A 14,065-nucleotide genomic window follows, 5' to 3' on the forward strand; every position below is an offset into this window, starting at 1 on the left:
GGAGTAAGGGGATAGGCCAGGCACCTGGGTTCCTCCAGAGGGCCAGTTCCTGATCCCGGGTAACTCCCACACTGGCTGCCCATCCCATGGTATAGGGGAATGGGCCAGGCACTGGGTTCCTCTGGCCAGCAAAACCATTAGTTGTTGCAGATGTGTTTCATTTAACACTTTTGTCTATCACTGTTTTGATTTAGATCCAAAATGTTCCCCAAAACACTCATGTGTTTGGAGGTGGGCCCTAGTGAAAAAAAGCAGGTCACTGGAGGTGTAACTTGGAAGAGTATTGTCTTAGTCACTTTTCCACTGTGAGTCACAATACATGGAACTCACAATTTAAAGAGGAGAGGCTTATTTTGGCTCAGATGATTAATCCGTAGTTGGTGAGCTCTAAGGCAGGAATGCACGGTGGAATTGTTGCAGGAAAGCTGCTCATGACCTGCTGGCCAGAAAGCAGAGAGAGAGGGGAGAAGTGAGGGAAGGGGATATATGGCTTTGCTGGTGACATCCACAGTGACCCTACCCTTCTCCCCAGGCTCTACTTCCAATATCACATTTAGCTATAGTACACTCATGATTCAATCACCTTTCAAAAGTTTCACTTATGAGCACAGGATGCTTTGGGTAGACATCTAGAAAAAAACCATAACAACATTTTCCCCCAGCCCCCTGGAAGCTCATCTATGTTTTTTATTCAAAATGCATTTAGTCCATAAATAAGAATTCTGAAAATCTTAACATTTCCAGCACTGCTGAAAAGTCCTAGTAAAGTCTTCTCTGAGACTTGAATCTCTAAGTTGTGAGGCCCTATAAAAATCAAAACATAAAGTTAAATACTGTTGACAATGACACAAGATAAACATTTCCATTCCAAAGAAAAGAATAGTGAGTGAAAACCAATGGGACCAGAATAAGACTAAAATCCATCAAGGGAAACATTAAGTCATTATCTGCATATCCAGCACCCAAGCCAAGGATGTAAACTCCAATGGGTTTGGGTGGCTCCACTCCTATGGCATTGTGAGTTGCACTTCTCATGCCTTTATTCTTAAGGCAACTTTCATCACTACAGCCTCCTCAGACACTCCACATTCCTTGCTTCTCCAGGTTCCAGGGATCTCCACTCTACTTTTGGATTCAAACTCATAGCTCCGAGCATTGCTTTCTCAAGGGTACACTGCCTGGCCTCCAAGACCTTCTTCTGAAATCTAGATGGAAACCTGCCTGACACCAGAACTCTTGTATTCTGCATACCTGTAGAGCCAACACCAAGTGGATGATGTCAAGTTCTGCCAGGTATTCAAGCAATATCCAGACCCCTTTGGATCATGGCTACAGAGGCCTCTGACTAACTCTGGGAAACATTTCCCTCTTCAATCCAGAAAGAACAGAGTGCCATGGGACCCTCCTCTCAAAAGAAAGTGTTTCACTTTTGTAGGGTAAAGAACAGGTCTTCTTGTTTCCCATGTTACCATAATAGTCTTCTTTTCTGGGAAAACTGAAAAAATTTTAAATGGATTTTTTGCTTCTGCTTCTTAGTATAAAACTAAAAGCAGCAAGTAGTATACAAGCTACAGCTTGAGCATTGGGCTATCTTGACATTTCCTCCACCACCCCTAATCTCAGTTGCTTACAAAAATCACAAGACAGTGTAGACAAATTTTCTATTAGAGCACAACAAACATGGCCTGGAGTCCAACTACCAATAGAGCTCTTAATCTCAAATGAAAACTCCTAAGCCTGGATTTTACAGTCTCATTTTTATCCTCATTCTGGTCTTCTGAACTCTGAACAGAATCTCCTTTCAAGCTGGGATCAAAGAATTTTGGGACTTCTGTAGCCAACATTTCCAAAACTTTCTAAATTTCTCCTGCAAGCCAGTTCCAAAGGCATCTAAACCACATGGTTAGGTATAGTCACAGTAATGGCCCCATTTCTCTGGTACCAAACTCTATCTTAGTTACTTTTTCATTGGTGAGATACAATTCCAGACACTCAGAGTTTAACAGAGAAGAAATTTATTTTGGCTCAAATTTTAGTCCATAGCTGATCATGTCCAGGGTAAGAAGGAATGGTGTAAGAGGCTATTGGAGGGAACCGCTCACATCACAGCAATCAGAAGCAGAGAGAATACAAAAGGGCAGGAATGGAAACATGCCCTTCTACGTCACATCCCCAGTGAACCTCCTCTATGCAGCCCCCACATATTTATAGCAAATCAATTTTAACACTGCCATAACTTAACCACCTCCCAAAAGCCACATTTATAAGTACTTGAGGCTCTTGAGGGACAACTAGGAATAAACCATAATGGGTATGTTCTTGACCCCAGCTTCTCCCTTCTCTCTCTGCTTACTTTGGAGAGCTTTCCTCTGCCAGGCCTTTCTACTACACCATTTCTGCATTAGACCCAGCTTGCCATGGACTGAACCCACCGAAACAGTGAGCAAAGATAAACTTCTATTCTTTTAAATGCCCAGTGTCAATTATTTCATCTCAGTGATGGAAAATTGACTAATATAGTCTCTGTCATCTTGACTATTTTTAATTAAAAAATTTTTATCAGCCTAACTTGGATTTTCAGGGGTTTTACTGATAAAATATATAGTAGCTCCCCCTTATCCTTTGAAATACATCCAAGGCATTCTACAGATGCCAAAAACTATAGGCTGTACCATTCCTTATATATAAATTTTTTTATAGATAGCAACTATAATGAGGTTTGTTTTATAAACTAGGTACAGTAGGAGATTAGTAACATTAATCAATAATAAAATATAACAATTACAATAATATACTGTAATAAAAGTTATTTGAATTCATAAAGTATTTGTAGAACTTTGCTATTATTTTTTTAATTCCACTTTGCCCCTGATAGTTCCTTTGGATTGCTTTTGTCTTTTTGAGACAGGTTTCACTATGCAGTTCAGGCTGGCTTTGAACTCCCTGTGTAGGCCAGGATGGCCTCAAATTCACAGCAATCCTCCTGCCTCAGTTGCCAGTGGCTGAGGTGACAGGTATGCACCACCACACTTTGCTCCAATTAATATTTTAAACCACAGTTGACCATTGATAACTGAAACCTCAAAAAGTAAAAGCATAATAATAAGGATAATAAGGAATATTGAAAGTAAAATGGTTTATTACTTCATATGTTTTCTACATGTCCCTATAAAGTCTGATGGCAAATAATAAGTATTAATTTATTTGAGTGAATATGTATAAATATTAAAGTTTCCTGGAATCATTATCTCTAAAGTGCTTGATATATATGTAATAAGTTTTGGAAAGTAGTTCAAATACTAACATCACCAAGTTTCAATTTTTTAATAGGGTCTGATCATATGAAAGGATTATTTGAAAAGTGTAACACAGACTCTATCAAATCAACTAAAATTTACAGGATAACTTGAAATAAATTTATTTCATGTAACAATGGCACCATTATTCAATTTAAACAGTATTAAATAATTTTTAAACTGTGCTATTAAGTTTGGTTGATTATCCACATGGAAAACAAAATGTATGTTTTTCAAACTATGAAGAAAAATAAACAGTTCTAAGCAAATTACAAATATGGCAAATATTAAAAAAAAACAAGTTTTGCTTAAAAATGTGGAAGGATGTTTTAAAATGCACTAATTTTAAAAATGAGTGAAAAGCTAACCCATATATAATGGAATATATCTGCAATATATTTATCAGATACAGGATACATATCCAAAATATATAAAGAACTATAAATTAATAAAAAGTCAATTAAATTAAATTTAAAAATTGATTTACATAAATATTTAAAGTGTATAATTTAGGAATCATGATTATGAAAATTAAAAGTGCAGTGCAGTGTTGCTGCACACCCTCAAAAGGATCCAGTGTTGGCAAGAATGTGAGCTGAGCAGCCTAAACAGCCACACACCGAGGGTGGGAGTACAAACAGACACAAACATATTGAAACTCTCTGGCAGTATTTACTAAGCTAAACATATGTATTTCATATGACCATACAAACACAAAATATGTATATACGTATGTTTACCAGAAGACCAAAAAAGGAATGTCAGCAGCAGCACTTTAATAATAGACAAAACTGGGATTTAGCCAAATGCCCATCAAGAATAGAATGAAAAATAAATTGTGTTACATTCACACAAAGACTATCATACTTTTCAATACTACTACACAGAAGGAATGTATATAATTATGTATGATGATACAGATAAATCTCAGTATAAACCTAAGTGAAAGATATAGAAGACTAAAGTACTAATTTCATCTGCATGAAGTTCTTGACTATTTATCTGAGTGTTTACATGGATATGTTCCCCCTGAAAAAATTATCAAACCACATTTTTAATTTGTAGACTTTTTTATGTTTTGGACTCAAATTAAACATTCAAACAGCTGTCACATGGATAATTTCTGTGTTAGTTACTTTTCTCTCATTGCTGGAACAAAATGCTCAACATCCAAAACTAAAGGGGGAAAGGTTTATTTAGCTCACAATTTGTAGAGGTTTCAGCCCATAATTGGCTGGCTCCAAAGCAGGGTGGCTCATCACAGAGGGACAGCTGTTCATGGTGGCAGAGGACAGCAAAAGCAACAAGTGGGAGCAAGAGAGGGAAGCAAGCCTCTTTCTTCCCCTTTTACTCTACCTAGATTGCTGGAATTAGGTGGCCCAGTCCAATCAGTGGAGTGAACAAGCAATCACCTAGACTTGATCCCAGCACCCTTAATCCCAACAATGTACTATGAATCACTCACAAACTCTACATTGAGACAGGTCTGAAAAAACCTGACTGTATGAGGCTTTGGGGGACATCTAGACACAAACCATAGCATTCTATTCCTGGACCCCCATAGACTCATGCACATCCATTTATGGAAAAGACATTTAGTCCATCTCCAAGAATTGCAAAGGTCTTAACAGATTCAGCATTGTGAGAAAGTCCAAGTCCTAGTTTCCTCTGAGATTTAAGGCAAACTCTTAGCTGTGAGCCCCTGTATGAATGAAAAGCTAAATACTTCCAACATTAAATGGCACAAGATAGATTTCTATTCCAAAAGCTACAAACAGATGGGTACAAAGGAATGGGACCAAAGCAATGTGAAAACCAAGCAGGCCAAACATGAAACTCTGTAGTTCCATGTGCCACATCCAAGGCAATCTATGGCAAGATGTGAACTTCAAATGTCTTAGGTGACTTCACCTGTATGACAGTTCTAGTGGTTGTAGCTCCTATGACTTCTTTCTTGGGATGGCTCTACTCCTTCCTTGCAGGCTTTTTTTTTAGATGATCCATGTTCCTGGCTTCTCCAAACTTCTGGGGTCTCCATTCCTCCTTTGGCTTCACACTGCCCTCTGAGGAACACACTGCTTTACCTCCCAGGACTTCTTCTGAAATCTGGGTGAAAGCCTTCCTAACTGTACAACTCTTCCATTCTGCATACACCTAAACCAGCACCATGTGGATAATGCCAAGGTCTACCGCAAGCAGGACAAAAACCCAGGCCTCCCACTCTCTTGGCTGTAGGGTTCAAGTGCCTGGATCACTGCGCACACTGAATCTGATTCTGAGGAACAAATTCTCTGTGCCACCACCACTCTGGAACATGGTGCTCTGCAGCTTTCTTCTCAAAGCAAAGTCTTTCACTTTTGTAATTTTGAGGCTGCAAAGGGTGGAGTCCTGCTGCTTCTTGAGATGCCCTCAGGCAATCTTTTCTATTCTCCTACTCCTTCTCAGAAATTAAAATCTCTGCTCTATCTGCAGTCCACAGCTTTACTGGAGCCTCCTATCTGGCCAAACTCACAATGTTTCAAAACATTTGGCTGGCCTCTTTGCTATTGATTCTCGTAATAGAGCTGGCTAAAAGCTCACAGCAGCAGCCATGTCACTGTCTCAACATTAGACTGCCTTAAAATTCTTCTGCAAGATTAATTAGTCTGCTGCCTTTAATCTCAATCTCAGGCAAAATCTCCGGACATGAGCAAAATGCAGACAAACTTTCTGCCAAACCATAGCAACATCCTCTGGGGTCCAACACCCAATGCAGTCCTTCTTCCCAGCAGAAACCTCTGGAGTCTAGTTCTTTTCCAGCAGGATTTGTATCAGCCTCTGCTCTTCTAACCTGTGACAAGAATCTCCCATACAGAACATCTTAAGACACTCCAGCTCAACTTTTTCAGCCAGTGTCTCTGAACCTTTCCAAATTCTTCCTACAAGCCATTCCCAAAGACTCCTGAACCACATGGTCAGGTACAGTCACAGCAACATTATTTTTCTCTCATTGCTGAGACAAAATACCTGAAACCCAATGGTAAATGAGAAAAGGTTTATTTAGCTAACAGTTTTTAGAGGCTTCAGTCCATCTCCACTGGCTCCAACGCAGGGTGACTTGTGGCAGAGGTGCAACAGTTCATGATGCCTGGAGCAGTGAAAGACACCAAAAGCAGCAAAGGCAAAGGGAGAAAGAAGCCTCTTCCTGCCCCCTTTATGTTATCCAAACTGCTGGGATTAAGGTGGTCCCAAGCCAATCAGTGGCGTGATCCAGCAATCACCCAGACTTAATCCCAGCATCCTTAATCCCAGCATTGCACCATGAATCACTCACAAACTCTAGAGTCTTTTGTGGGACATCTAGACACAAACCATAACAGTTTCTATATTTTAGAAGAACATTATAAGACTTTGTTATATAACACAAGTGCTATATGATGAACAGGTAAATGTGTGTGTGTGTGTGTGTGTGTGTGTGTGCGCGCGTGTGTGTGTTTGAGCAAAGGAGTCACATTTCTGTGGCTCCTAGCACAGCCCACAAAAAGCCATTATCTTCATTTAAAATTGTTAATTTAGGGAAATCAAACATTTATATCTACATTTCTTACTTCTGCAAGGTTAAAAGGCTCACTGCACTGGAAATATGAACACTTTATGTTATTTTGTTCAATCTACTTTCCCCTGTAAACTCTGACAGAAATTCTAGGTAATCTTAGTAGATTCATTAACTTCCTGTTTAACCACTACTTCTCTAACACTTCTTATGGTTAGATATTGGTCATAATAACACTAACCTTTCAGGAGAACTATGAGAAATTAAACCAAGTTGACAAACCATCTGAGCTTGAATAGATCCTACACAGTGACCATCTGTCATTTATTCACCATACTGAATGCTTTTCAAAATGCCAACCATGCAGTGTTTAACTTATCCTCACAGAGCAGACAAATATCTAACCATAAGAAGTGTTAGAGAAGTAGTGGTTAAACAGGAAGTTAATGAATTCAATAATTATTTTTAAAAATGATATTAATAATTTCAAAGTATTTTATTTTATGTACCTACCTGTCTTTGAAAGGCTAACTACTAAGATTACCTAGAATTTCTGTCAGAGTTTACAGGTAAAAATCCAGGTCTCCACTTTGTAAGCTTTAAGTGTCATCTGTTCCAAGGCCAATCACTGATTCCTGGGACTTTCTGAGAAGGACCAACTTCAGAAGAACCTGCACTAAAATAACACCAGAAGTCTCGAGAGGAGGTAAAAGTTTAACACTTGAAGAGTAATGGAGATGTAGAGTTTGTGGAGGATCAAGCAATCCCTCCCTCCTCCTCTCTGATGATGAGGCCATTTAATTAATTCTCCTGTTTCTGTGATGCTAGATGTGCTCAAGCCACTATGCTGCAAAATCTCAATTAGCTTCCACATGAAAAATGCTGAACTGTGGTCCCCACAGAGTGCCTGTCTACCAGATCTGATGCTAGAAGCATAAAAGCACAGCAGGGAGAAGCCTAAGTGCAGGAAGGGCCTGCATTTACACAAAAGGGTAAAGATCTGGTGGGAGGATTGAGGAGCAAACTCTGTAGAAAGTGATGGTGACTCAGGCACCATTCGTCAAGTTGACCATGGCACAAAGAAGCTTGTCTGGATGACTCCGCTTACAGGCTGTGCATAAGGAAGGCACAAGCTCAGCTGACATTCCTTTACCAGGGCCTCTGAGAGAAAGACCCCTCCAAAGAACCCAATGTGTACCCCACCATCCTAGGACAGCCTTCTGCCCCCATCGAAAACTGGGTTAAATAACCCTAAGTTATTGCAGGCTGATCAGGCCTCCAATCTCCCAAGCAGAGTAGACAGCGAATGCTTAAATAAATGCAGACAACAGCAATGATTTTAGGGCACCAGGAGGGACTAACTCTCTTACAGCTTCAGTATTCTCTGTTAGCCAAAGACTGCTCTGGGTGACTCATATTTATTTGGTTTTCAAACAAAGGGAGAGGATGCTCAAGAAAATGCAGGAATCTCGCAGGACCTTGGGAGAATTTTCCCAAGTAGTAAATTATGTCGATCAGAACTACCTTAACTGTAGGTTGGTATTTATTGTAGGAGTATGGAGCCTGCAGCTGCAGTCTCCTTGTAGTAATTGTGGTTGGAGCCAAACGTCTTCAGCTGTGGCCTTATTTTGTCAGACAAGGTGCCTAAGCTTCACACAACTCACAAGTAAACACGGAAAGCCAACTGGTTATTATTGAATCCTGCTCAGAGCCTGCTCAGGTCCCCTACACACCGCAAAGAAACGGATGGCCCCATGTGGATTCAGTGACTATCAACAGGAGAAAGAAGCCAGTAGATGTGTGAAAAGTCTTCTTCCTCTTCCTCCTTCTCTCCCTACAAGAGCAAGAGCAGAAAGAGAGGGTAAAAAGATACACACTTTGATGTCTTCATTTCCAAGCTGCTAGAACTAGAGGGGTACCGCCTACTTATAAAAAGTAGGCAATAGATTTAAAAGTATTAAAATTTGAAATTAAGCTGTTTCAATGTTATGATCTTTTTGTTTTAAAGAGAAAAGAAAAAATAACAATAAAGGTAAAAATAAAACAACACAATAACAATAAAAATGATACAGAATTTCTAAACAAGATGATAGGAAATTAACAATGGCTGTTCAATCAACATTATAATTTGGATCTTAAATGTCCCCCAAAAGATCATGTACTGAAGTCTTCATCCCCACTGATGGCACTATTCGGAGGTGAGCCAAACTTTAGGAAGCAGAGGTCTAGTTAGTGGAAATAGGGCCTTGTAGGAAGGCGCTTGAAGCATAAACTGGGACCCTCATCCCTTCATGTCTCTCTCTGGCTCCGGCCCTCATGCAGTGACAGCCCTGTTCTACCCTACTCTCCCCACCATGATGCTCTCCCTTCCCACAGGCCCACAGTGATGGGGCCACGCCAGTGTGGACCAGCACCCCTTTTCAGCTGATCTCTATAGATACCTTATTATACTAAAAAAAAAGCTAGCAAATTTATTAGCTGCAAGCGTTTGAAAAATTACATAAATGGCCTTAGCCATTATTAAAAGAGCCAGATATCCGACAAAAAGCAAGAATTGAAAAGGCACAAAACCAACATTCAGGAGAAACAGTAATGCTGACAAATCCAAACCAAGCCCGTGTGGGTGTTCCGTTAGTTATGTCACTATTCTCTGACTTTCAGTCTCCATTGCTCTAGTTTCTAGATCAGTGTAAATAAGACACAGACATTTTCCTGGCAGAATCTGTCTTAAGAGATTTTACATCACAGAATGAACTCACAATGTATTCACAGAATAATCACTATCCAGCACAACTATTATACAGAATGCACTTCTCCTGTACTCTGTGTCCGTGTGTGCTCAGACCCATGCGTGCTCTCCCCCTAATGTGCTCCACAGTGGACACTGCTGACCCCTGAGCATTCCATTCCCTCTGCCTTCCAGTTGGCTTCAGCTGGTGGGAATACTTTTAAGCTAATGCCCCATATCGCATCCTTTCTGTTGATATGGGATATTTTCCTGATCGAACACTGACAAAACTAACTCGATCCCATCCATCCTCCACACTGTGCATAGACTCTGAGATTGGGGGCAAATACACTCACACTTAATGTCAGGATTTTCTGTTTCTTATAGCAAAACACCTGGGGCTGTGTAACTCATAAAGTGGCTTATTTAAACTAGAAATGTGGAAGCTGAATGTTGAAATATCATGGGGATAGCTCTTATGCAGACCTCCTTGGCTGGATCACAGCATTGAGAATGACCCTATGGTGGGAGGACATGCAAGACAGACAGACTGCATGGTGAGACAGGATGCCCAGAGGGTGGGGAGAGGGCGAGCTCACTCCTTCAGTACTCAGTGTCTCAGAAACTAATCGGGTTCCTCCAGAACTACATTAATCCCTTCTGAGGGAAGCACCCCCATAGACTAATCAGCCCTTTCTAGACATTGTTTTAAAGAGCCTGCTGCCACAACACCATTTCCACATGGAAGAACAGGTTGCTAACACACAGCCCTCAAGGTACACACTCAACTTACGTCCCAACCATAGCAAGGGGATTTCACATTGATTGATTAATCTTTAACTAAAGTTTAAAGAAAGTGAGAAATGTACCCGTATTCGAGGTCCATTACCAATCTCAAATTTTCAAAGGAAAAGTGACAGCCATCAAGAAGGCCCGGGAGCCTCAAGTTCTGTTTCTCAGTCTCTGGGACAAATGGATGTAGCACTACACCCTCCATATTCACAGTGGAAGAGGGAGAATTGGGGGAGTCCATGTTTTCTTCCAGGGTAGTTAAGTAAATCCCTGGAAAAGAGATTATAAAACCTATTAAACTGCGATTGAAAACAAAATTAGATTTCCTTCAGACAGAAGGCAGATTCAGAAGACGAATCTATGTGTTCATTCAACAAATACATATTGGTTGTCAGTTCTAGGTGCTGTAAATACAGATATAAATAAAACAAGGAAAAATCCCTACAGCAAAAGAAATGAATAATATTATTTCAGCAAAATATGAGTGCCACGAAGAAAAATACAAGCAGGAAAGGAGTGGGATAGTGATTATGGAAGTTTACTGTTGGCAGCATGTCAGAGAAAGCCAATGAAAATATGACAAGTCAGAGTCAGACTGATGAGGGGGATTTTGAGTGTGAGGAAAGCGCATTCCCAGAAGACAGGACAGCAGGGACAGAATGAATGCCCGATGCAAGGGTGCAGAATAGGTCAGAGGAATTCCAACTTGGTTCCAGTTGTGCCTTTATGGTTCTGTACTATATTCAATTTTTTTAAATACCAGAGAAATTGGAAGCACTCATCTTTGGTTTCCCTTCCAACTTTTCCAGCACACAGGAGCACACACACACGCACATACACACACACACACACCCCACAACTAAAACTCCATCGCCCAACTCTTCTTGATAAATCGTTTATAAATTGTTGTAAATGTCCATATCATTTGTGCTGGCTCAGCCAGTGTTTCCTTAAGTGATAATTTCTAGACCACTTCCTGTAAAGTCATTTTCACCTGCCTCTAAGAAATACGGAATCAGAACCCTGGGTTTGAGCCTTATTGATGAGAGCTCATCCAAGTAATGTTTATGCACACAAAGACTAAAGGTCCCTGGGCTAGGCACCCAGCCTTCATGCCACAGAATTTAGCATTCTGTGGTTGATGAAGATGCAGTTGTCCAGGAAGTTTATAAAATTTCACAATAATTTTCCAGTTCATCTCCACGAAAGTCCCATCTAAATGCAAAGCCATCAACTGGTATGAAAATACACAAACAAGATTTAAAAACATAATTCAACTTATAATTCTAAGGGACTAATTTTTAAAACCACACTGAGAATTTTATCAGCATTGCTAGCCGTTCCTCTGTGTGTCTCCCTCTCAGCCAAGAAAAAGAAAATTGGGGCCAATTTTTAACACAGTCTGGAAAAGCATTTGTTCACCTCTCTCCATCCCAGGGATGATGTACGCCTTTATGTAAGTGGTTGAAACAAAACTCTAAGGCTGAGTATGCGGTTTTGGGAGAGCATTTACCTTAGCATGTGTGAGGCCCTGCATGCAAGCTGCAGCTACTCTTCGGTGTCCTTTCCCCTGTTGCACACCGGCACTATGTAGTTACCAAAATCACAGAAAATTATGCTCAGGCTAAGGCGTCTTTAAAAATTATTATATCTGATTTATACAAATAATCTGATAGTTCAGAAGTATTATGTAATTATAATATGAGGTGCAGTTAAATACAGTAAATGTGTACACTGTTTTAAAAAATTATTACAGTAAAAGACATTTTGCAATTAATTCCCCTAAAAATACTCCCCCTTCCTTCAAACATAATTCTTCTATTGTCCTTACCACTTTCTGAGGCATTTCTGGAAATCTTCTTTCATGGGTGTTACACTGCCCTTACTGTCTCCAAGTCCTGAAAGGATACAAAATGTTCTCTTTCATGGTCATTTTGACTTTGAGGAAGAGCCAGAATTTGCAAGGTGACAGATCCAATGAATAGGATGGATAAGGACATACCATAATGTTCATAGAAACCTGCCTTTCCACTGAAGGGCACTCAGCAACAGCATTCACCAGAGTTGTAATTGTACCTGTTAAAGACAGTCCAGAAGAAGAACGCCAGAACTGCTTCAGAGTCATAAGAACAATTGGATAGGTGTCTTTGATGTGAGGGAATTTCAAGGAGAATGAATGGTAATGTGTTTTATACTGCAATATGTTTTTAAGTTTAAACCTTAAACATATTTTGATCACACCTTCTATGTGGAACTTTATGGCATAGAATTATGTTTAATCTCACAAGAAAGAAATGATGTAACCAAAACTTTTCACATAGATTTTTGTTTGGAAGTTAGGAGCCAGTAATCATGTATTTGAAAAATACAAAACTGTTTGCAGACCCATAGGAAACATTACACACATGCAAAGAAAAGGGGCCGCCCATAATTTCAAAACAAATCCAACAGTTAAGGTTATTTTTATTATCTTTGGAACTTTTTTAGCTTAGGTGATTTTAATCAATCCACATATATCACACATATATCCACATATATCCATTTTCATCTGGAAAAAGTAGAAAACTGACATTTCATTTTCAAAAGAGAATTCAATTTAAAAATTAAAGCAGAGGAACAATGCCTTCTACTGCTGGCTTCTGGAATATTATTTAGTCATATTGCTGATTTTAATTGATCATATTTTCCATCTTATTTCATGGAAACATTCTTTCATTCTACAGTCTTCCAAAGTTAATAGACACTGGGTTCTGTAGAAACAGAATCATAGAATTTCAGAGCAAAATTACCTCTTGCTTCTCAAGCTTGACCAATTTACTATGTGCCAAATCATTTTAGTCTAATGAGAATTAGAATTTTTATAATTTCACAGTTACCCCTTTTCTTACATTTGTATAATTCTGTGCTACTCCACATAGACATTCTAACTTTCTCAAAGGAATATCTCTACAAATTCTTCCACTCTTTCCCTGATGTTTTACACAGAGTAGGCCACTGAAGCAACAAGGATTTCCCACATCTTACACATGCTCATCTAGCAGCCACTACCCTCTTCCTATCCTGTGCCCTTCCTATCCTGAAGGCTACAGATGCCTTGTGTTACCACAAAGCCAGCAGCCGGTACACAACAGGTGCAGCAAGTGTGGTCAGTGTTGCCACCTGTTAACCAACTGCATCTCAACAAGATATGCCAGTCCTCAAGATGCCCACTAGGCTGTACCCCATTCCTTCCAAAGTTTTGAGACTGATTCCTACATTAAATGGAAATATCAAAAACAATCTATTCCAGCCCTTCTTTCCCACCCAAATGTTCCACCTAAACTACTCAATATAGAGATCTCTAATTATCATTATTATTAATAATAATTATTATTATTATAACAGTAAAAAAACAAAAGAGGATGGTTAACAGGTGCAGAGGTGCAGTTGGGTAAGAGGGATAACTTTCAATGCTTTGTGGCACAGTAGAATAATGATACAGTAAGAAAACTATAACTGACAACAATGAATTGACTATTTCTTATAATTAGCAGAGATGATTTTGAATGTTCCCAACAAAAAGAAATTGTGTATGTCTAGGGAGATCAATATACTAATTGCCCTGATCTGATCATTACATGTTGTATCAAAATGTCATATGGTATCCAAGAAATGTATACAATTACCGTGCATCAATTAAAAATAAGAATCTTTTTACAAAAGCAAGAACTATGGGCA

General features: G+C 39.4%; 1 long non-coding RNA gene across 1 annotated transcript in view; it reads right to left on the reverse strand.

Moving 5' to 3' along the window:
* Positions 1–12,415, reverse strand: part of LOC106147191 — a 23,791-nt gene extending 11,376 nt beyond the window's left edge. Inside the window, exons 1-3 of the long non-coding RNA XR_001231963.1 lie at positions 12,351–12,415; positions 12,180–12,246; positions 11,862–11,934 (exon numbers count right to left, since the gene is read on the reverse strand). This is a non-coding gene — a long non-coding RNA (uncharacterized LOC106147191). The remainder of the gene's footprint in view (positions 1–11,861; positions 11,935–12,179; positions 12,247–12,350) is intronic.
* Positions 12,416–14,065: the final 1,650 nt, after the last annotated feature.

This window comes from Chinchilla lanigera, unplaced genomic scaffold (assembly GCF_000276665.1).
Source record: "Chinchilla lanigera isolate Chin_1 unplaced genomic scaffold, ChiLan1.0 scaffold00125, whole genome shotgun sequence".
NCBI lineage: Eukaryota > Metazoa > Chordata > Mammalia > Rodentia > Chinchillidae > Chinchilla > Chinchilla lanigera.